Genomic DNA, 24,951 nt, shown 5'->3' on the forward strand with positions numbered 1-24,951 from the left:
TTAAAGGGTTCACAGTGGTGGAAGTTAACAGATGTTAAATAGTATTTTAATCCTTGAGTTGGAGCTCAGTGATTTAAAACTCTATTTTTTTTTTTCTCTCTCTCTTTAGGCTATGGGAGCCTGAGGGTTTTTAAACTATAAGTAGGCTTCTTAGCTTAATCACTGACTCCTGACCAAGAGATAAGGCAGTGTGTGGCAGAGATAGTCCAGTGGTTATGCAAAGAGACTTTCACAGTCCAACAGCTATGCCACGGAGGTATAGGTCTTCTCCTCTGTTTCCTGGTTAGATCTCTGTCCCCTGTTGTCCCTCCCTACTACTGCTCCAGATTCTGAGGGCAGTAGCAATGGAGACTTAGAATTGCACTTAGTGAGACTCCAGGGAGTCCTCTCCTCCCTTCAGCTGTCCCCTTGTTGGTGGAACAGACTGGAGGTGTTGTCTCAACTGATAAACTGTCGGACTGTTAACAGCCACTGAGACTCTCCCTAGGCTCCTCTCTATCACAATCCATGTGTATCTGCACTCACTGGTGATTTGGTGGATTCCTGTAGTCATTCTAGTCCTGTCTTGCTTAGGTCCCAGGTGGTCTCCTTTGGTATCCCTAGAGATTGGAATGTGCTGTTTAGGTAAAGATTGAGGAGGAATGTGTGCTTTGCCTTGCTCAAGGCAAAGATTAGAATGTAATGTGTACCTGTTTTACCTTGGGGCATCCTGCTTGTGCAACCCCCATCCCTCGAGAGTGTAAATAGGGGGTCTTAGAGTTGCCTGAGGGATCTGTCCCAGCTAGACCCTCAGTGCTGAGTTCCCCTGTGTGTGTGTCTTGTGTGTCTGTGTGAATAAATACTTTAATTTTGTCAATTGCCTGTGTCAGCCTCAGTTTGTGATAGGGCTCTGTCAGTAGCAACTTAACACTGTTCTCAGCTCCTACAGTGAATCCTTAAGCACCCAAGTCCTAAGTTCCTTTTTAAGTCTCAAGTTACAACACAGATCCAAGCCCCTTTTAAAGTTAAATTTCAACAAATGGCGCCTCAACGTGTTGAATATATATTTTTTAATTTATCCCACCTCTATTTTAGTTGACTTTCATTTCGCCCTACCCACTTTTTTCACATTACAAATCCATCGTTCCTGGCGGCCAATTAAAACAAAAAAATCTGAGGAGTCAGGTGGTAGCGCAGAGGGTTAAGCGAAGATGGCGCAAAGCACAAGGACCAGTGGAAGGATACTGGTTCGAGCCCCTGGCTCCCCACCTGCAGGGGTATCACTTCACAGGTAGTGAAGCAGGTCTACAGTTGTCTCTCTTTCTCTCCCCCTCTCTGTCTTCCTCTCCTCTCTCCATTTCTCTCTGTCCTAGCCAACAACAATGACAGCAATAATAACTACAACAATTAAGGGCAACAAAGGGAATATATAAATATAAAAAAATAAAAAATAAAATAAAACAATTTTTTTTCATTTCAGAAGGACAAAGAGAAACTGAGAGGGGATGGAGTGATAGAGGGGAAAAAAAGATAAGACACCTGTAGACTTGTTTCTTGATGGTTGGGAGCGGGGCTCGATGACAGGTTCTTGCCTTTGGTGGTATGTGTGCTTAACTGGTGCACCACAGCCCGGCACCCTTCTGGTTCTTTTTCTTGTTAATGAATAATTATTTCTTTAAAGGAAAGAGTGATAATGCCTGCTGTAAGGATTTAGTGAAGCGATACTTATAAAGGCGCACTGTAATTTCTTTTCTTTTTTTTTTGTAATCGTATTTATTTATCTTCCCTTTTGTTGCCCTTGTTGTCTCCTTTTTTATTGTTGTTGTAGTTATTGTTGTTGTAGTTGATGTCGTCGTTGTTGGATATGACAGAGAGAAATGGAGAGAGGAGGGGAAGACAGAGAGGAGGAGAGAAAGACAGACACCTGCAGATCTGCTTCACCACCTGTGAAGCGACTCCCCTGCAGGTGGGGAGCCTGGGCTTGAACAGTGGTTCTCATGCAGGTCCTTGCACTTAGCGCCACCTGCGCTTAACCCGCTGCGCTACAGCCGGGCTCCCGCACTGTAATTTCTTAAACACTACACAGAGGCAATAACTCAACTGTCAATCAATTCTGATTCCAGAATTTGGGAGCCCAAATTTTCTCAATGGGGGTGTGTTTTCAGGGACCATAACCTACAGTAAGTAGGCGCGGAGCCTTCTGGGACTTGTAGTTTTCATTTATTGTCACTCACTTATAGTGGCGGAGCTTGGCGCAGGCCTGGAAATACCTGTTCCAGGGGCAGATAGCTAGTTGTGAGGGGGGTCAGAGGTCCGCATGGCCCGGCATCCCCGCGACTCGTGGACGGTTTTGGCCGCCCATCGGCTGGCGCAGGGTCGCCGCCAAGTTCACTGCTAAGTGGCTGGGAGACTGGTGAGGATGGCGGGGGCATGAGCCCAGCTGGGCGGGGAGCAGGTGATGCTGGCCTGGAGCCTGGCCACTGCAGGCACATCTTAGGCTATTGTTCGCCACCCTCTCCCGGAGCTCCAGTTCCCACCAGGGCGAGCTGCATGACTGGCAGTGTAGATGTCTGCCTGAGCTCCTGTCAGTTCTCATCTGGTCTGAGGACCCTGTTTTTTTTTTAAAGACCCCGGTGCCCCTGCAGTGTAGACCTACAGGGCCTGGTGTAGCCTGGAGGACTCCTGGGCAATCAGGCCTAAGGTTCTCCCCACTCGCCCCATGTTGGAGGGTAGCAGGCCTCCTTGTAAGGTCCCCAGAGAGGATGCCCACTGGGCTAGATTGTGTGACAGGGGCAAGGTCACCCCCTGAAATGGTCAGGAATACTCTGGAGGCAGACTGGCTAGCCACCTTGGAAGCCGCCTGGAAATGTTCTTGCTGCTGTTCAGTGTTGCAGCCTTTTTGTTGAATGGTGTTAAGGACCACAGCAGCGCAGCTTCCTCCAGTGCGCTGGACCGGGCCTCGAACCTGCCTCTTGAGCATGGCAAATATACGAGTCAGCTGTTTCAGAGCCTCCTTGGATACTTATAAATCTGTTTTTTATTTAAAGATGTCCTTCACTCAGTGATCTCTTAAATACTTATTTTAGATCACTAAGCTTTATGCTTTCCTGGTATATTTGTTAATGACATGGAATATTAGATTCACTATTATTAGATTATTAGTGGTATGATTGTAATTGATTATACTTGGAAGTAGAGCTTACAGCTGTACTATAAAGGTAATAGAAACCTACCAGACTTTTAAACTAAGAGAAGTTAAGAATAATGATAAAAAATAATAATAAGTGAACTGGGACTGGTTGGTGGTGCACCTGATTAAGTGCACATAGCACCAAGCTCAAGTCCCAGGGAATACTCTCGCATCTTGTGGGGATGTTCTGTGAGTGGTGAAGCAGGTCTACAGGTGTCAGGTTTTTCTCTTTTCTATCTCTCCCTTCCCTCTCAATTTTCTCTGTCCTATCCAACAAAATAGAAAAAAAGGAAAAACTGGCCGCTGGAAGTGTTGTATTCACAGTGCTGGCACCAAACCCCAGTAGTAGCCTTGGTGGGAAATAAACTAAGGGAGAATTTCGTATGTTCCAGGTGCAAAGAGCTGCACAGCAAGTAGGAGAAGATAAATTTGTTTTCGATTTGCCTGATTATGAAAATATCAACCACGTGGGGAAAACCACGGTCTTCCTCTCCTCCATAACCTCTGTCTTACTAATAAATAAATAATTTAGATTTTGAGAAAAAGTACAGAAATTGAGTTGATTTCCATTCAACATTCTCCAAGAATGATGCTTCTTTTAAAGTATTGATATTATGAAATTGTGAGTATATGTTAGAAGTGGGTATATGTATTTATAGCCTCTGGTATACCATCAGGATCTGTTGGACTATTTATACTTTTTTTTCTTTTTTTTAGGGAAGATACCAGTATTTTAGGAATTTTTATGCAAGGAGACTCTGTAATACAGTGTCTGCTTTCTTTTTCTTGATTGTAGTTTTCTCATACTTGATAGGACAGGGAGAAAATGTGATGGGGTGGGAAAAAGACATCTGCATCACTGCCTTACTACTCCTGAGCCGCCCCCCTCCCCCACCCCACCCCCCGCAAGTGGGGACTGAGAGCTTGAACCTGAGTCCTTGTGCATGGAAATGTGTAATCTAAGTGCGCCACCACCCAGCCCCTGATGTGTACATTTCTTAACTCTGCTCAGAACGTGGTAGTTGTCATGTTTCAAGAAGCTTTGTTGATAGAATTGCAGTTGCTAGCAGGTCCTGAATTAATCTACTGTGAATTCAGTTTGAGATTATTTTTTAATTTTTTAAAAAATTTATTTATTTCCTTTTGTTGCCCTTCTTGTTTTATTGTTGTCGTTATTATTGTTGTTGTCGTCATTGTTGGATAGGACAGAGAGAAATGGAGAGAGGAGGGGAAGACAGAGAGGAGGAGAGAAAGATAGACACCTGCAGACCTGCTTCACCGCCTGTGAAGTGACTCCCCTGCAGGTGGGGAGCCGGGGCTTGAACCGGGATCCTTATGCCGGTCCTTGTGCTTTGCGCCACCTGCGCTTAACCCACAGCGCTACAGCCCAACTCTCTGAGATTATTTTTAACACTTGGATTTTGAAAAGGAGTTTTGTGATGAAATTTTTTTCAGTTAACAGTAGTTAAGCTCATAAAGCTCATTGGCTATGATACTCCCACAGCTCAACGTTTGATGAAATTAAATTTTTATTTTTACATCTACATTCTAACCCTTTTTACTATTTTATTTATTGCCAGGAGCCATTTCTCTGCTTTATAGATGATAAGCTTTGAGACAATGGAACCCCTCAAGACAAATGTTAATTCCCCCCTGGGCAGGCCATTTCTCCTTAGGTAAACCATTTATCAGTAATCAATTGAGTCAACACAAGTGAGTCAACACACAGTTTGGTTCCTGCCATTTGTTGCAAGGAACATTCCGCTTTGAAGTTTGCTCCCCCTTCCCCTCCTCCAGCATTCCCTCTCCTTCCCCAAAGCCTTATAATGCCTGTGTTCTCAATAAAATTTACAGCTTGATCAGAAACTTGACTTGCTGTCGTTCTCTCGTGTCTCATGTTCCTTCATTTCAGGTTTCATTGGGTTCCTAGCCCCTGTTCACCGCCCTGCTGGTCGGGGCAATTTATTTATTTGTTGGATAGAGACAGAAATTGAGAGAGAAGGGAGAGATAGAGGAGGGGAGGACATCGGTAGCATTGCTTCATCACTTGTGAAGCTTCCCTCCCTGTAGCTGAGGACTGGAGGCTTGAACCCAAGTCCTTGTGTACTGTCATATGTACTCTATTGTTGTGCCACCACCCAGCTCCTGAATTACATTTTCAGACTGATGCTTGAATAGCCTGGGAATGATGACTAAAAACTAGGATGGGGCTGGGGGATCCTGGCGTTCCTGTAGCAGGTTGAGTTCACATGGTGCAAAGTGCAAGGACTGGATTAAGGATGTCAGTTTGAGCCCAGGCTCCCCACCTGCTGGTGGGTGGCTTCACAAGTAGTGAAGCCAGTAGGCAGATATTTATCTTTTATAATCAACTACAATCATTATACCACTATTTATCTTTCTCTCCCCCTCTCTGTCTTCCCTCCCTCTCTGGATTTCTTTCTATCTTAAAAATAACTTGGTTGGGGAGCCAGGTGATAGTATACTGGGTTAAGCGCATGTAGTGTGATGTACAAGGACTCATGCAGTGATCCCAGTTCGAGTCTCCTGCAGGTGGAGTCGCTTTGCAAGCTGGGAAGTAGATCTGCAGGTGTCTTTCTCTCCTCCTCTCTACCTTTCCTCAAATTTTTTCTGTTCTATTCAACAGCAGTAGTAACAACAATAACAGCAGCAGCAGTGGACAAAAGATGGCCACCAGGAGCATTCAGTTTGTAGGTAGTGTCAGTACCATCCCCAGAGATAACCTTGGAAGCAAAAAGAAAGAAACAAACAAAAAAACTGGGATAGGTGGGCCTTGGAAGGTGCCTGCTTTGCCATAGGATTCACTCAGATTCCAGATCTGTCACACAGCACTGAGGGAGGCTTCAGTGAGTGCTGCTGTGGTGTGTGGATCACTTGCTCTCTTTCTCTTTCTCACACCCTCCCCACCGTCCCACCCCCACCCCCACCCCCACTTTGCCTTTCCCTTTCTGTCTGGGAAAAAGATAAACAGAAAGTTATCACAGACCTGTGAAAATCCCAGAAAGAAACAAAACAAAAAACTAGCATGGGACTAATCTTGAGAATGTAAAATGAAAGGTTCACTGTTTAAAAACAGGAAGGAACTTTCTTCCCTTCCTTTCTACCTCCAACAAAAATCTGTCTTATTTTATTATTTTTTTTGCATATATTTGTCTCGTAAGTATGATTTGTAGCTACAGAATTTGGGATGTTTAAATGAATCTTTTCCTATTTTGTCTTTAGGTCATGTCTTCTTCCTAACGTGCATGAGACATTTAACTGAAAACTCAGTACAAATAATGAACTACTGGAAGTTTATAAAGAGTTTTATAGAGATTCTTTGCTTTTGTAAGTACATATGAATTCATATAAGCACATATCAGGAAGTGTTAACAAGGTTAAACATTTTTTTTGTTTGTTTTATTTTTGAAACTGCCAGGTAGTGCTATTAGTTACTAGTAGTGTGGTATAAGTACTGTATGTCTGTTTGCTATAACTTGATTTTTAAACTGTCTATACTGTGAAAGCTTAGGGAAATACTGGGAATTTATATTTAAGTTACAGAAGAAAAAATGATCTGAATTTGTGGTTAAAACTGTGTTGTTTATCTTTTTTAAAAATATTTATTTAATTTATTTATTTCCTTTTGTTGTCCTTGTTGTTTTATTGTTGCGGTTATTATTGTTGTTGTAGTTGTCAGATAGGACAGAGAGAAATGGAGAGAGGTGGGGAAGACAGAGAGGGGGAGAGAAAGATAGATACCTGCCGACCTGCTTCACAGCTTGTGAAGTGACTCCCCTGCGGGTGGGAAGCCGGGGGCTCGAACTGGGATCCTTGCGCCGGACTGTGTTGTTTATCTTATTCCTCAAGAATATCTACTCTTTATTTGCCTGTATGCTTCAAAGTGATGACTGTTTTTGGGATATTCATATCACAGATAAGCAGGATTCAAAAAAAACAAACGGTGCACTGGTTGAAACAGATCTATGAAAGGTAACGTTTCTAAAGTGTTCAGTGGGCTTGGATGGGATAAAAGTGGGAGAATGCCAACTGCTTTTGGTAGTAGTTAGAATCATCAACTAGTAACATCTGCACCTTCAAGTGGAGAGGGTGCTTTTAGGATGGCATGATAGGGTTATTTTTGGAAAGTCTTGAAGATCAAATAGATTCGATGGCAAACAGGATTGGACACTCCAACATGAGGTCCTGAGTTTAATCCCTGGCATCATGTGTGGTAGAGTGATGCTCTGGTTCTTTCTCATTAATAAACATTTAAGTAAATAAATGTTGAGTTGAGTTGAGTTGAGTTGTGTTATAGCCACACTAGGGGGGGGGTTCTATTTTTTTTTCCCTTCTGGTGGGCACATATTTGAGCAAGACTATATTCACATTGGTGTTTGAGGAAAACTTGTCTGGGATGACTTGAAGAATCTTGCTTAGGTTAGAGTCAAAGGGTAATAGATGCTGACAGTGCAATGTGCCATTGCAAACTTGTCCTGTGTACTAGCTATGTTATATTTTAAAATCAACCTTTTGATGTGGTGCTATTGACATCTCCTGTTTCAAGAGACTGACTTACAAGAAGTTTAGTATGTTGTTTAGTCAACCCACTGATTTGTGGGCAGTAAACAGTCCTATTTTGAAGAGCAGCACCATGCCTCATTCAACAAGTTCCAACTGCTGGAAATTTGGGGGTGGCCTCATATTTCCTTAGCGTTTCACCAGCAATGCTGCAACAAGTATTCTTGCATGTGTCTTTGCACATATTTTGTAGCACTGTTTTTCTGTAGAAGGAACTAGAAGTGAAACTGAATCCCTGCATTAAAATGCCCTTTAAACAAATGGTATCTGAGGCCTGGAGAAAGGGTACTTAGTGGCTGTGGATAATGGATCACTCTTGTTATGCAGTGTGAGAGGGGGAGAGAAAAAAAGACACCTGCAGACCTCCTTCACTGCCTGTGAAAGGACTCCCCTGCAGGTGGGGAGCTGGGGGCTGAAACCTGGATCCTTAGGTTGGTCCTTAAGCTTTGGGCCATGTGCTCTTAAACCAGATGCGCTGCTGCCCGACTCCTCATGCAGAAGCTTTTTAATATGATGTAGTACCATAGGTTTATTCTTGCCTTAGTCTTCTTTGCAATTGGATTTATTTCATTGAGGATGTCTTTAAACATTATGTGGAAAGATGTTCTGCCATTATTTTCCTCTAAGTATCTGAAAATTTCTGGTCGAACATCCAAGTCCTTGATCCACTTGGAATTTACTTTTGTGTTTGGTGAAATACAGTGGTTCAGTTTCACTCTTCTGCATGTTTCAACCCAGTTTTTCCAACACCATTTGTTGAAGATACTGTGCTTTCCCCATTTAATAGTCTGGGCCCCTTTGTCAACAATTAGATGTCCACAGGTATGGAGGCTCGCTTTTGGGCTCTCAATTCTAATCCACTGGTCAGTGTGTCTGTTCATGTTCCAGTATCAAGCAGTTTTGATGACAATGGCCCTATAATACAGTTTGAAATATGTGAGTGTGATGCCTCCGGTTCTGTTCTTTTTTCTCAAGATTGTTTTGGCAATTCTAGGTCTTCTCTGGTTCCAGATAACATTTGTCGCCTTTGTTCTATTCTCCTAAAAAATGTGTTTGGGATCTTGATGGAGATATCATTAAATTTGTAGATGGCTCTGGGTAGTATATTCATTTTGATGATGTTAATTATTCCAACCCATGAACATGGAATATCTTTCCACTTCTTTGTGTCTTTTTCAATTTCCTTGAGTAGTGACTCATAATTTTCAGTGTACAAGTCTTTCACTTCTTTGGTCAGGTTTACTCCTAGATATTTTATTGTTTTAGTTGCTATAGTAAAAGGAATTGATTTCTGGATTTCAATTTCTTCTAGTTTAGTGTTAGCATACAGGAATGCCACTGCCTTTTGAATGTTAATTTTATAGCTTGATACCTTACTGTATGTCCTGATGATTTCCAAAAGCTTCTTGCTGGATTCCTTAGGTTTGAGTTCTTTTTTTTTTGAAGGTTTTGTAGAATTCATTTGTTAAACCATCTTGCCCTGGTCTTTTATTCTTGGGAAGGTTATAATAACTGTTTCAATTTTGTTAGTTGTGATGGGCTTGTTCATATTATTTAGTTCCTCTTTATTTAATTTTGTATGTTTGTAGGTATCTAAGAAGTTGTCCATTTAGTCCATGTTCTCTAACTTGGTGGCATATAGTTGTTCATAGAAACCTCACATGATATGTTGAATTTCTGCTGTCTTTTTTGATGTCTCCTCTTCAATTTACAATCTGATTTTTTTTTATCTTCTCCCTTTTATTTTTTTCTTCAATTTTGTTAATCTGGCTAAAGGTTTGTGGATTTTGTTTACTCTTTTGAAGAACCTACATTTACTTTCATTGATCTTTTTTTTTTTATAGTTTTCTTATTTTCAGGGTTATTTATTTCTGCCCTAACTTTAGTGATTTCTGTCCTTCTGATTGTTTTAGGTTTCCTTTATTCATCTTTTTCTAGGTCTTTAAGGTATGAAGTCAGGCTGTTTCTTTGTGCTTTTTCTTGTTTCCTAATGTGTGCTTGTATGGCTGTCAGCTTCCTTCTCAGTACTTCCTTAGCTGTATCCCAAATGTTTTGATAGCTTGTGTCTTCATTTTCATATAGTCTCGAAATATTTTTATTTCTTCCTTTATTTCCTCTTTGTCCCTGTAGTTGTTAAGTAGTGCACTGTTGAGCTTCCACATTTTGGGACCAGTAGTCATTTTTTTCTTGATTGTTAAGTGTTTCATACCACTGTGGTTTGAGAAGATGCTTGGAATGATTTCAGTGCTCTTGAATTTGCTGATGCTGTCTTTGTGGCCTAAAATGTGGACTGTCCTTGAGAATGACCCATGTGGACTTGAGTAGAATGTGTATTAGTTTCTTGTGGTGAAAGACTATGAATATGTCCAATAGTTCTAGATTATTTATCTCTTCATTTAGCACCTTCATTTCTTTTATTTATTTATTTATTTAGTTGTTTTTTATTGATGCAGTTATTATTGTTATTGATGTCATCATTGTTAGATAGCATAGAGAGAAATAGAGATATTGGGGAAGACAGAGAGAGACAGAAAGACACCAGCAGACCTGCTTCACCACCTGTGAAGTGACTCCACTTCGGGTGGGGAGTCGGGGGCTTAAACTGGGACCCTTATGTTGGTCTTTGCACTTTGCACTACTTGCACTTAATCTGCTGCACAACCGCCCATCTCCCTATCTCCTTCACTTCCTTAGTGATTTTCTGCCTGTATGATCTGTCATGTTGAGAGAGTGGGGTGTTGGATACCCCAATATTACTGTGTTGTTGTCTGTATATTATTGTACCTCTTTTAGTACATGTTTGATGTATTTAGATGACTTCTCAATAAGTGCATAAATTTTAATAATGTTAAATCCTCTTGATTGATTGAGTTAGGTAGTGTCCATACATATCTTTTTAAATTTTATTCATTTTAAAATCTATCGTGTCAGATATGATAATAGCTGTTCCTGCTCTTTTTTGTGTGCCCTTGGCTTGTATGATAGATTTCCATCCTTTCACTTTGTATGTGTTTGTCTTGTCGAATTAGGTGGGTTTCCTATAGACAACATATATTTGGGTTCTGTTTTCTGATCCATCTTCATACTCAATGCCTTTTAATATGTGAATTTAGGACATTGACATTTATTGATATCATATGCTGAAATTATTTTAACATCATTATTGTAGATTGTTAGAGTGTTCTGATAGATGGCATGTTTATGGTGGTCTGACTGTTTATAGGAGGCCTTTCAGAACTTATTTCAGGGCAGGTTTGGTGATAGTTGATTCTTTCAACTGTTGCTTGTCTGAGAAGGTTTTTATGCTTCCATCTAATCTGAATGGCAGTCTAGCAGGATACAGTAGTCTTGGTTGAAAGCCTTTGTCAGTAAGTACTTGATAGATATCTTGTTATTCTCTTTTGGCCTGCAGTGTTTGTGTGGAGAAGTCTGCTGCTAATCTTATGGGTTTTCCTCTGTAGGTGACTCTATGTTTTTCTCTTGCAGCCTTCAGGATCCTTTCTTTATCCTTTTTCATTTCCATTCTAAATATAACGTGTCTTGTTGTCTTTAAGTGTGTGTTGATTCTGTTTGGGACCCTCTGGGCTTCTTGAACTTTTATGTGTGTAGAGTAGGGAAGTTCTCAGCTACTATTTACTGAAGAATGCTTTCTTCCCTTCCTCCTCTTCCTCTGGTAAGCCAATAATACATATATTATTATTATTCTATTTTTTTAAATTTTTTATTTATAAAAAGGAAACATTGACAAAACCATAGGTTAAGAGCAACCAACTTCACACAATTCCCACCACCAGAACTCTGTATGACATCCCCTCCCCTCCCCTGATAGCTTTCCTATTCTTTAACCCTCTGGGATTATGGACGCAAGGTCAATATGGACTACAGAAGGTTGAAGGTCTGGCTTCTGTAATTGCTTTTCCACTGAACATGGGCATTGACAGGTTCATCCATACTCCCGGCCTGTCTCTTTCCTTAGTGAGGAAGGAATCTGGGGAAGCGCAGCTCCAGGACACATTGTTGGGGTTGTCTGTCCAGGCAATTCTGGTTAGCATCATGCTAGCATCTGGAACCTGGTAGTTGAAAAGAGAGTTAACATACAAAGCCAAACAAATTGTTAACCTATCATGAACCTAAGGGCTGAAATAGTGCATATGAAGAGTTGGGGGCAGGGTCCTCCATTTTGTAGATAGCTAGCTGGAATATTTTAGTTAAATTTGAAAGGGCTTGTGGCTATACTAGTTTGATGGGCCTAGACCTCTAATAAATACTTCTCTCCATTTTTATGGGTCATTTCTGATAGCAACAACTCAACAGACCTCTTTGTGGGCCCCCATAGGACCTTTCCCTCAACTTGGATCAGGCGAGATAGCATACTGATTATACAGACTCTTATGCTTGAGGCTCCAAAGTCCCAGGTTCAATCCCCCTGAGCACCACCATAAACCAGAGCTGAGCTGTGCTCTGGTATTTCTTTTTATCTCTCTCTCTCTCTCTCCCTCTCTTTCTCTCTCTCACTCTGTGTATTCATCTCTATCAAAAATAAATCAAAAATAAAATAAATAAAAAAAATATTTTATTTATTTATTTATTTTTAAATAAATAAAATACCATTTTTAAAAAATGGTAGAAATGTTCTGTCCTCCAAAAGGAGGATGCACAACATGCTCTATGCTACATCTGAGGAAGATGGATTGATATTGGAGCAACATGGAATGTTCCTACTCAGGACCACAGAATGTGATCTCAGATTTAGAGGGATATAGAGGTCACATAGGCTCCTAAACTCAATAGGGGACCCAGATCACATGAAATCGATGTTGTTTATAGTCAACAATATGTATACACCTTTCCCATATTAGGGAGCTAGTCTCTTTCCTGATCCAGATTTCTGGTCCTTTTTCAGCCATGACATCATCTCCCTAGACAATAACTTGGGTCCACTGGCATATCAGATTTCAGGCTCAGGGACAAAAAAGGAAAAAAAAAACAACCTCGTATATTATTTCATTTGACGTCATTCCATAGGTCTCTGTTGTTTATGTCAGTATCTCTTAATGTCATTTTGAGATCTCTAATTTCATTTTTAGTTGTCTCTAAGTCATCCTCCAACTTGCTCATTCTGTCTTCAGCCTCATTTATTTTATTCTCTCTCCCCTCTACTGTTTTCTGGAGTTCATCTATTTTTTTAATATATTTATTTTTATTTCTTTCTTGGGGAATTAATGTTTTACATTCAACAGTAAATATAATAGTGTGTACATGCATAACATTCCCCAGTTTCCCATATAACAATACAGCCCCCCACTAGGTCCTCTGTCATCCTTCTTGGACCTGTATTCTCCCCACCCACCCACCCCAGCGTCTTTTACTTTGGTGTGAGAGTTCATCTATTTTGTTATCCTGTTCTGATACTGTTTTGGCTTCTCCAGCCTGTTGTGTTCTTAGCTCAGCTATTTCAGCTTTCATCTTTCTAATAACCTTGAGATAATTAGTGTTTTCTTCCAGTGTTTCATTTGTTGTTTCTGCATATCTGGTGAGAATTCTTTCAAACTCTTTACACACTCCTGTCACTATTTCTTTAACTAGTGTTTGGATGTTGACCTCATTATTTTGTGCCTCACCCTTTGGGGCCCTTTTAGTTGGACTGTGGTCCTGGTTAATTTTCCCAATATTTATTCTTGTTGGTTTAACCATTCTATACAGTATATTATGAGGTCTCTCTCTCAGCACTTTTCAAATTACTGCAGGGGAGTCGCTTTACAGGTGGTGAAGCAGGTCTGTAGGTGTCTGTCTTTCTCTCCCCCTCTCTGTCTTCCCCTCCTCTCTCCATTTCTAAGTGTCCTATCTAACAATAACACCAGCAATAACAACAATAACTACAACAACAATGAAAATACAACAAGGGCAACAATAAAGGAACATAAATAAATAAACAAATAAAATATTTTAAAAAGAGAGAGAAAGAGGCAGAGTGATGGGTGGGGGTAGATAACATAATGGTTATGCAAACAAACTGTCATGCCTAAGGCTCCAAAATCACAGGTTCAATCCCCCGCACCACCATAAGCCAAAGTTGATTAGTGCTCTGGTAAAAAGAGAGAGAGAGAGAGAGAGAGAGAGAGAGAAGCAGGCAAAGTGAAGAGACCACAGCACCAAAGCTTCCTTTAATGCTATGGGGACTCAGCTTCAGGCTGGGTTATGCACATCGCAAAGCAACACACTTTCCAAGTGAGATATTTCACTGGCACTGGCTCTCTCTCTCTCTCTCTCTCTATCTCTCTATCTCTCTCTATCTCCCTCTTCCTCTCTCTCTCCCTCTTCCTCTCTCTCTCACTCTCTCCCCCATATATATATATATATATATATATATATATATATATATATATATATATATAGTCCAGGAGAAGTGAAATAATATACAAGACAATGTCATCTTTAAGATTTGCTTTTAATGAGCAGAATCAGAAATGTATAGATTTTCATATTTTGTTCAGTAGCAAAAATTACCAGACGGAAGCATTTCAGTTGTTGGATAGATCAGACATTGAATACAAAGAGGCAAGGTGCTTGAGTTTGGTGGCTAGTCTGAGGTTGGGTGAGAATATTGTCTGAGTGAATGGTGTCAGAGTAGAGAAAAGTGCTAGATATTCAGATAAGGGCAGGGAGTAGCTCCCATTATTATGGAAAAAATATGTGCCTAAAATTAACTATTTACCTCCATCCATCTTTTCCAGGGAATATATATATATATATATATATATATATATATATATATATATATATATATATATATATTTATTTATGTTTAGCACAGAGCCTGTGTAACCTCTAAGTCCCTGTTGGTCTTAGCTTATAGCTCATGGTCACATCTGAGGACCATTGCAGGCTGTACTCATTCCAGGATCAATCTTTTTCAAGTGGAAGGGCAGGATACCCTCAGCTTCCCTTCAGAGTCTGGGGCTATCTCTACCATCATTGCTTTATGGTAGAGCCAAGGTCCTGGAAGGCCCCCAAGAGGCTGTTCCTTATGGAAGTGACCAGCAGTAGTGGAGATAGGGACCTTATAGTGTTCAAGGCCCAGTATATGTGTATGGGAATCCAAGGATTTCCTAAGTAGGGCCCCTGATGATCAGATGGTACGATATTGACCAAACAGGCCATTATTAAGTGGGCCAGTCTCTTGCCCTTACCCAACTTTTGTAGTCCTTTCTTTATCTGATGATCTTACATTTTCTCTCAGTTGTTCAGGCATTGAGTATCATTTGTTGAGTTCAACCAGAGTTAGGTTTTGGGGATGTGTCTTCTTTGGACCTTTCTGCTAGGCTGCCCAGCTAATTTGGTCTAAATTCAATCAATTAAAGTTTAAAAAATATTTTACTCAATTTTATTGAGAGTTATAATGAAAGAATTCACATTACTGAAGCATCCTTTCTGGTTGCATCTATGTCACCTGTCCCTGCAAAATGTTTATGGGTGCATGTATTCATCATTGCTGCCTGAGACTGCAGTATCATTGGTTCAGACTGCAAACCAAGTACAAAAGCTCAGGAGAAAAGACTGGGAAGAAGGATTTTGAAATTATCAATACATACCATGTATATAAAGAATTAACTGTGAATCTCAAAATATTCTAAAAGGTAGACTATGTGAAGTATATTCTCTCAGTGTTGATAGAAATGACAGATCTGGAAAGTTAACATGTAAAATTAAAATAATTTTAAGGGGACTAGGTGGTGATGCACCAGGTTGAGCACACATGTTACAATGCACAAGGGCACAGGTTCAAGCCCCTGGTCACTACGTGAGGGGGAAAGCTTCATGAGTGGTGAAGCAGCGCTGCAGGTGTCTTCTCTGTCTCCTTCCTTCTCAATTTCTCTGTCTCTATCCAATAGTAATAAATACATAATTTGAATAATTTTAAAAGCACTGAAAAATCTCAGACCAGTTATGTATAGTGAATGTGTTTTTTAGAGCATTTAAACACATTTATGGTTTTTCTCATTTGCTTGAAAATTTAAGAAGGGTTTTGATATTTGCAGTAAATATTCGAGTTATTAGGATCACTTTTCTAAAAACTAGGTTTTTTTTATCTCAGTGTCTTATTTAATTAATTTGTTAATTTTTTAGTCAAGCTTCCTTGTTTGTTTAGCAGCTAGAACACAGACTTGCATATTTAAGGCCCTGGGTTCAACCTTCAGCTCTGTAATTCTGCAGTGATGCTTTGGTCTCTCCAAACTAAATTCAAAACCAAAGTAAAACATCTAAAAGTTTTACAGTTATAGAAAGATCAGGTAATTGGAAAAAAGATTGTAACTTCATTGTATGTTTTTCTTAAGAGGTATAATCTGTACGAGTGGCCATTTATAGATCTTTCTTTGGTGAAATTTTCAGGAAATGTTAAAACCTGCCAGGGGCCAGCCCCAGCAGGTCTCAGGGATCCCAAAGGAGGGGTGTTGGCCAACAATGAGAGATAAGTGAGTTGATGCTGAATCAAGCTCAGGCAGACATCTCTGTCATGCTCAAGCAGAACTTTATTTTTATAGTCTCATAAGGCATAGATCATTAATACAGAAATCACCAAGGTATAGATTATTAAAACAAAAATCACCAAGTAAGCACAGCACAGGTAGGGAACACCTGCTTTGTGGAATATTCACATTCCAGGGGCACTTTTCTCCCTAGAGATCACATCACAGTTTCTAGGTCTTTTGTTATTCCCTGTACCTGTGTGCTAGTCAGATGTCTTTTTGATTAAGATTAATATTCTACCTATTATGTATGTTTATGCCATCCTCTTGCCCCTAGGCATCGCAAGCTTGTTATGTTTCTAGGAGCCTTAAACAAATTGAACAGCCCATTTTTCATATAATCTGTTCCATTGTTTGATCAAGGAGTTTTGTTTTGTTCCTTACTGAGAATGCAGCAAGGTGATACTTAATTTTACTCCATAAAATTAAGCTCGCTTTCTTGTATGCTTATTATGTGACCTAGGTTCTCATGTACTATTCCTGTATAAGGAAGTGGGAGCATGGTGGGTGGTAGCTTAAAAGGCCCATTGTATCTAGGCAGGTACCTTAACTTTCCATTTATTAATTAGGCTATGTAAGGTGCTCCCCTCCACTGTGGGAACCACCAATCTTTCTCTATGTTTTAGGGAGAATACTAAAGGAAGTGGTGTAGATAAATGGGGAAACAATTCTTCCTCTTGGAGTCTCCTGAAAAATTCTGCATTACTGATATTGTTTTTTTGTTGTTGTTGTTGTTGTTGTTCCTCCAGGGTTATTGCTGGGCTCGGTGCCTGCACCATGAATCCACCGCTCCTGGAGGCCATTTTTCCCCCTTTTTGTTGCCCTAAGTTGTTGCAGCCTCGTTGCGGTTATTATTGCCATTGTTGACGTTGCTTTGTTGTTGGATAGGACAGAGAGAAATGGAGAGAGGAGGGGAAGACAGAGAGAGAGGGGAGAGAAAGATAGACACCTGCAGACCTGCTTCACCGCCCGTGAAGCGACTCCCCTGCAGGTGGGGAGCCGGGGTTCGAACCGGGATCCCTACGCTGGTCCCTGCGCTTTGCGCCACGTGCGCTTAACCCACTGCGCTACCGCCCGATCCCCCTGCTATTGCTTGTTCCGTTATGATCAATCTTACAGGGTGCAATGCAGGTTTTATCATTACTTTTGTTATTGGTCAGGCTCTGAGCTTGGCCATAGGTAAATATTATTAAGACCACACAGAGCTTAATCCCAAGACCTATACATGGCAAAAGGCAAGATGGTTTCAGTTTATCCTGGAGAGTCCAGCCTAGCTGAACTTCCTGCAAAGCTGGTACTGTGAAAGCAGGTCACATGACAGTGCCTGTGCCATCTCCCCCTTTTTTATTTTGTAAATGAAACTTTCATGTTTCATAGAAATGGCTTTGATGCTGTGCCTTAGCATCACTGAGCTAAGATCTCTGAGCTCTTATGGTTGTTTTTGCTTTAATTTTAACTATGATTAATTATCCCTAAGCAAGCTTCCTGGAGTAGCTATTGTTTCTAAAAGGTGAGTTTTTATGAAGCAAATTAACAGTCTACCCCTATTCTATAAGCTTCTCAAGGCTGTGGGAAGAACCCACTGCTCTCTATATTTCCCTCTAACCTTTTCTGCTAGGGGTGTAGGTACTGGGATGATAAAGGGGCGGGGGGAGCTAGGAATTGCCTTACAGACAGCTTATCTGATAATTGGCCAATTGCTGTTTTGGACCTCTTTAGTCAGGGGGTCTTTAAGGGGTTGTTTTTTGTTAAACAGCATTCTCTTTAGGAACTTGCCATTTTCTCAGTTGTCATTTGGAAATTAACCAATAAATCTTATAAAATAGCCAATAATACCCAATATTAATATCATGATTGTGGAACAAAAAGGCAGAGTGGTTTCGGTTCAATCCAGGGCCACTCACCTTGCAGAGGCCCCCCACCATGCTTGGATCTTGTCAGATAGCTGGTGTGACTTTGCCTTCCCTAAAAACTGGTACTTAAAGTCTTTAAACCATTCTTCCCTCAGAGTTAACATTGAAAATCTTTTATCTGATACTTGCTCTCATTCATTGATTTCTCTCTTTTTATTCTGTCAACTTCCAGCTATACTAATTTAATACAATTTAGAAAAAGCTACTTTTCATGATGGGGGAAATGTTATGTGATGATTTGTATTTTTATTTAGCAATATGGTAAAAACTCGTTCTTTACAGTTAAAAAAGCACACTTTCAAATAATAACACACACACATATATATGTATGTATATATATATACATACATATATACATATATATATATATATTTAAGCTAGAACACTGCTCAGCTATGGTTATGTTGGTGTAGAGGATTAATTCTGGGCAAATAAAAATTATTCTGGGCAAATAAAAATTATAAAAATACATTTATTGGGAGTCAGGCGGTAGTGCAGTGCATTAAGCACACATGGCGCAAAACGCAAGGACTGGCTTAAGGATCCCAGTTCGAGCCCCAGCTCCCCACGTGCAGGGGAGTCACTTTACAGGTGGTGAAGCAGGTCTATAGGTGTCTATCTTTCTCTCCCCTTCTCTGTCTGAACTACTCTGCAGGAACTACTGAGCATCATTCTGGTACATGTGAAACTAGGGATCAAGATTTCGGACCTTATGCTTTCAAGCCCAGTATTTCATTCCTGACCCCACCTAGCAAGCCACTTAATTTATTAATTAACATGAAGCTGAGAGAACAGAGCATTGCTCCGGCAATCCATGCATTGAACTCAAGTCCTCATGCTTAAGACTCCAACACTCTTAGCCATCTCCCAGTCTGCTTCAGAACTGATTTTTAAAGGGTTGAGTTTATTCCATAGGTGGTAAACCATTAGATTCCATGACAGAAGCCACAGTGCCACTCCAGTAGGTGTGTGTGGCACTGGGAATTGACTCAGGAGCATCCTGCATGCAAGTCCTGCACTCTACCAACGGAGCTATTTCCCTGACTGCTTATATCAGAACTTGCTTTCTTTTACTGCATTTACACTGGAAGTTCTTACTTATTTATGAATTAATTTATATGGACCCCAGTTAGGCTTGAAATATGTGTATATGTTCTTTTTTTTTTTTTTCCAGGAGAAGGGATCCAGCATCCTTTTGGAGCCATGAATATGGTGTGGACTCCATCTGTTGCTCAGATTGGAATTTCAGTGGAATTACTGGATAGCGTGGCTCAGCAAACTCCTGTAGGCTATGCTGCTGTGTCCTCAGTTGACTCCTTCACTCGGGTAATGTCATCTTATTTCCTTACTCCTTTAAAAAACAATATATACTTTAAAAATAAGCCTGGTGGGGAGTCGGGTAGTGAGTTAAGCACATGTGGCACAAAGTGCAAAGACTTGCATAAGGATACCGGTTCAAGCCCCCGGCTTCCCACCTGAAGGGGAGTCACTTCACAGGCAGTGAACCAGGTCTGCAGGTGTCTATCTTTCTCTCCCCTTCTCTGTCTTCCCATCCTCTCTCCATTTCTCTCTGTCCTATGTAACAATAATAATAACTACATCAACAATGAAAAATAACGACAACAAAAGGGAAAATAAATAAATATAAAAAATTTATATAGTAAAAAATAGCCTGGTACTGGAAAGTTAAAAAAATGAAGGTGGATATATGACATTAATTACTGACTTTATGAATGCTTTTAGTTTGTTTGTATATGCTTAAGTATCTTAGTATTTGTAAATGTTTTGATGAGTTTTTTTTTAACATTTATTTGTATGTGTGCTAGAACAAGAGAATTCTGTTTATAGTGATTTCTATGACATTTAGGCTTAACTATTATACTTTACATATATGTTCTAAATTTTAAAAATTATTTTATTTATTTTATTTTTGAGAGAGTTGCAGAGAGAGAAAGACACAGAGAAACACCAGAGCAAGACACAGCTCTGGCTTATTGTGATGCGGGGGATTGAACCTGGGACTTTGGAGCCTCTTTGCATAACCATTATCCCACTTACTTTTTTTTTTCTCTTCATTTTGCTTACTGATGAGAGCATGTGGATGAGAGAGAGAGAGAAAACAAGAAAATCTTTGGTGTATATAGTGCCAGTGCTCAATCTCAGACCCTCTGTGCACACAGGTCTGATGCTATCACGTTCATCCTCACTACTTCCATTTTTTTTAAGATAAAATATTGGGCTATAAGTAGCTTAGCAATCTACACAACAGTCGTTCATGTAAAAGGCCCCAGAAGTCCAGAGCTGAGCAGTTCTCTGTTTTTTGTTTTTTTTTTAAACCAGAGCACTACTCAGTTCTGGCTTATGGTGGTGCGGGGGATTGAACCTGGGACTTTGGAGCCTCAGGCATGAGAGTCTCTTTGCATAACCATTATGCTATTTACCCTCTGCCCTGCTTTCTTTTTTAAATATAATTTATTTAATTGTTTTCCCTTTTGTTGCCCTTGCTTTTTATTGTTGTAGTACTTATTGTTGTTATTGATGTCATCATTGTTAGACAGGGCAGAGAGAAATGGAGAGAGGAGGGGGAGACAGAAAGGGGGAGAGAAAGACACCTGCAGACCTGCTTCATTCACTGCCTGTGAAATGACTCCCCTGCAGGGTGGGGAGCCGGTGGCTCGAACTGGGATCCTTATGCTGGGTCTTGTACTTTGCACCATGTGTGTTTAACCACTGTGCTACCAACCGACTCCAAGCAGTTCTCTTCTTAAAAAGAGAAAAGCAAAATTACACATATGGTCCACTGCCCTTCCGTTTCCCTCCTTATATCTGCTCTGTGTCTTTTTTTTATGATAAGACATTTATTTATTTATTTATTTATTTATTTATTTATTTATTCTGCCTTCAGGGTTATCACTGGGACATGGTTCCTGCACTAAAAATCCACTGCTCTTGGAGGTCATTTTTCCCATTTATGTTGCCCTTGTTGTTGTTATTGTTGGATAAGATAGAGACATCGAGAAGGGAGGGGAAGACAGAGAGGGAGAGAAAGGTAGATACCTGCAGACCTACTTCACCACTTGTGAAGCGACACCCAAAACGCCACCACCACCACCACCACCACCCTCCCGCCTTGCAGGTGGGTACCCTGGAACTCGAACCGGGATCCTTATGTAGTCCTTGTGCTTTGCCCCATGTGCGATTAACCTGCTGTGCTACCACCCTACTCCCTTGATAAGACCTTTTTATCTGTGTTCCAGTGGATAGTGGCATTACTTCTAGATCTGGAATCTGTACCATAAATGAGTACATTTATCTATGTGTGTGAGTTTCTTTGTATTTGAAATGCCTGGAAGCATTTGTCGTGTGATCCTAGTGCCTTCTGGTATGTCGATTACATGGAACAGTCTGCAGCCTAGAGGAGGGCTCACACCAAGCTGGCACCTTGATCTTGAACTTGCAGTCTCCAGAATTGTGAGAAATCTTGTGTTACCATCTACCCAGTCTGAGGTCATTTGTGATAGCAGTTGAATGGGAAAAGATACACTGACACTTATTTTTTTATTAATAAATGTCATATATATATATATATATATATATATATATATATATATATATATATATATCCAGGAAAGCTAAATTCTGGTAATATGCCAAGTTATCTTCTGTTAAGTTCAGTTATTAATAGAGAGCTCAGCTAGCGTTTAGGCAGTTTAGATTTGGAGAATACTGAAGAAACTAAATTTCTCCTGTTATCTCTTCTGAAAGGAGAAGGAAACCCAAAGAGCTCATGCAGAAAGGCATCTTAGCAGTTTTATTGTGACTGGATTTGGGGAAGGCAAATTCAATGAGCTGTCATAGAAGACAAGGTATGAATGAATACAAGTAAACAGTATGTGTAAGGCAAGAAATAGTCTCCATTTTCTGGATCCAATACATTAGAAAACATAATACAGTTTGCAGCTGGTGTCCCAGTACCCCCCAGAGTACTTTTTTCCAAATCTGTCTTTAAAAATATAAATTTATCTTTATTTTACTTGTTAAAAGAGAGAACCAGAGCCTCACTCCAGCATGAACACTACCATGTACTGACTGAACTTGGAGCCTCATGCTTGAGTCCAACAATTTCGCCACTGTGTCAGCTCCTGGATCACCTTTATTTTTATTTATTTTTTGACCAGAGCTTTATTTAGCACTGGTTTAAAGTGGTGCCAGAGATTCATTGGGACCCCAGAGCCTCAGACATAAGAGTCTTTTGCAATGAGGATCCTGGTTAGGGCCCCCGGCTTCCCACCTGCAGGGGAGTCGCTTCACAGGCGGTGAAGCAGGTCTGCAGGTGTCTGTCTTTCTCTCCCCCTCTCTGTCTTCCCCTCCTCTATCCATTTCTCTCTGTCCTATCCAACAACAACAACATCAATAATAACTACAACAATAAAACAAAGAGGGCAACAAAAGGGAATAAATAAATATTAAAAATGCAAAAAAAGTCTTTTGCATAACCACTATGCAATCTCCTAACCCAAATTTCCCTTTCCAGTGTTTTTTATGCAACCAAAAACACACAGTACAGTCTTTTGTGAGTCCCTTCCTTCATTTAGCATGTTTTCCCGATTTACTCATTTTCAGCATGTATAATACATATTTTTTGCTAAAAAATATTTTTTCCATTTCATGATTATGCCACATTTCCCTCAGTGGAACTGGGGCCTCATTTATATGTTATTTCATTGTTCTTAGATTGATTATTCATTCAGCTAGAAAGGGGTAGAGACAGACGATTCCAGAGCTGCCCCTGTTTCCATGTCACCTTGTACTTGGTGCCAGTGCTTGAGTCCCACCCACACAATTAGACAAGGCATGTCCCCTAGATCGTGAGCTGTCTCTCTAGATGGATAGACCGCATTTTAGCCATACTTTTGGGTTGATTGCATCTTTGGCTGTTATGAGTAATGTTGCTGTGTATATTCATGTACAAGGTTTATTTTATTTTTTTGTTTTTGTTTTGTCCTCTCTGGGGCCTCACTTTTCTGTAAAGAAAGGGACAGATACCACAGCACCAAAACGTTCCTCAGTGTGATAGTGCCCCCATGTGGTGCAGCAGTAGCTCAAACCTGGGTGGTGCACCTGGCAAAGCAGACACCCTCCCAGGTAAAGTATCTCACTGTCCCCTGTATACATGTTTTTTTAATGGGCATGTGCTGTCATTTCTCTTGCATATATTTTCAAGAATAGAATTATAGGTTCTCTCTGCCTAACTTTAAAAATATTTTTGTTAGTGATTTAATATTCATTTACAAAATTATAAGATAACAGGAGTATAATTCCATGCTTTTCCCACTGCCAGTGTTTTCTATCCCCATGCCCTCCATAGGATACTGCATTTGTTCTCCCAAGATCACAAATATAGGTTGACTATTATTTGTACAACTGTCAGTCTCTCTCTATATATATATTTCCCCATTTTCCCTATGATCTTGCTTCCTCTTCCTTTCTAAGTCACACTAAATACTTGTGAGTCCCCCCCCTTTTTTTTTTCTTTTTCTCTTTCTTTTCCTTCTCTCTCTGGTTCCTGATGAAATTGGAGTTCAGAGCCCTGTAGTCACCTTTCCCTGACATTTACCCCTCTGGGAGTATGGACCAAAATTCTTTATGGGGTACAGAAAATGGAAGTTCTGGCTTCTGTAATTGCTTCTCCACTGGACATGGACATTGGTATCTTGTGTTGGGTTTTTGGTTTATTTATTAAAAAGAGGGAAAGAACAGCATTACTCTCCCATACTTGACGCCAGGTCACAAAACCATTGCACCACAAATGCAAAGTCCTATACTCTACCTGCACAGCTACCTTTCATCACAGATTTTGTTGTAAGAGTTATAGGAATAAATTCTATATGGAGGCCAGGTAGTGACATGCCAGGTAGGGCACAAAGACCTGAGTTCAAGCTCCCAGCCTTGACTAGCTCAGAGGAGTGCTGCAGGTATCTCTCTTTTTCCTTCCCACTATATTCCCCCATCTCTCCCCCCCCCCTCTCTCTCACACACACACACACACACACACACACACACACACACACACAGGTTTTCATAGCTCTTGGCCCAGTAAAATAGAATAGTTTACATACATATGGCCCACAAGGAAATGGACTGGGAACACTGGTGCAGAGAGCATCTTGATCTCTCTTGACACTAGTGCCACTTTATCACTAGTGTCCCTCACCTCCCAGAGCAGAGGCTTTCCCTAGAAATTGCTTCACTCCAGCCCCCTCCATCAGGACTATTGCTAGGGCCGTCAGCCAACAAGATATTTCATTAATGTGCATGTACAGAGTGAGTGGGCTTAGGACACTAAGGAGAGTGAGATGACCTTTTTCATGCAAAACCAAAGAGGAAGAGAGAGACTTGGGAGTCAAGAGTTTTCCTCAGGGAGGCACACAGGAAGCTGGGTTTCACCAGGAGCACAGGCACTCAAGGCAGGGGTAAGAACTCTGGGGAAACTCAGTGGAGAGCCATGCTGGCAACAGAAACTCTTCTTCCTTCTAGTGAAGTCAACACTCTTCCTGGGATCTGGTGCCTCCCAAAGAATGACCCAAACCCTCTAGCTGACTGATACAAATATGGGATATAAAGTATGTGATGACTGTGTTAAGAAGATAATAAAGGACAGACGGGGTGGGTGGTAGGATAGGTAACATATGGTTATGCAAAGAGATTCTGATGCCTGAGACTCCAAAGTCCCAGGTTCAGTCCCTTGCACCACCATAAACTA

General features: G+C 40.5%; 1 pseudogene; it reads left to right on the plus strand.

Moving 5' to 3' along the window:
* The first annotated feature begins 19,391 nt into the window (after positions 1-19,391).
* LOC132533795 (NADP-dependent malic enzyme, mitochondrial-like) overlaps positions 19,392-24,951 on the plus strand; it is a 321,330-nt pseudogene continuing 315,770 nt past the window's right edge.

Source organism: Erinaceus europaeus, chromosome 17 (genome assembly GCF_950295315.1).
Source record: "Erinaceus europaeus chromosome 17, mEriEur2.1, whole genome shotgun sequence".
NCBI classification, from domain to species: Eukaryota; Metazoa; Chordata; class Mammalia; order Eulipotyphla; family Erinaceidae; genus Erinaceus; species Erinaceus europaeus.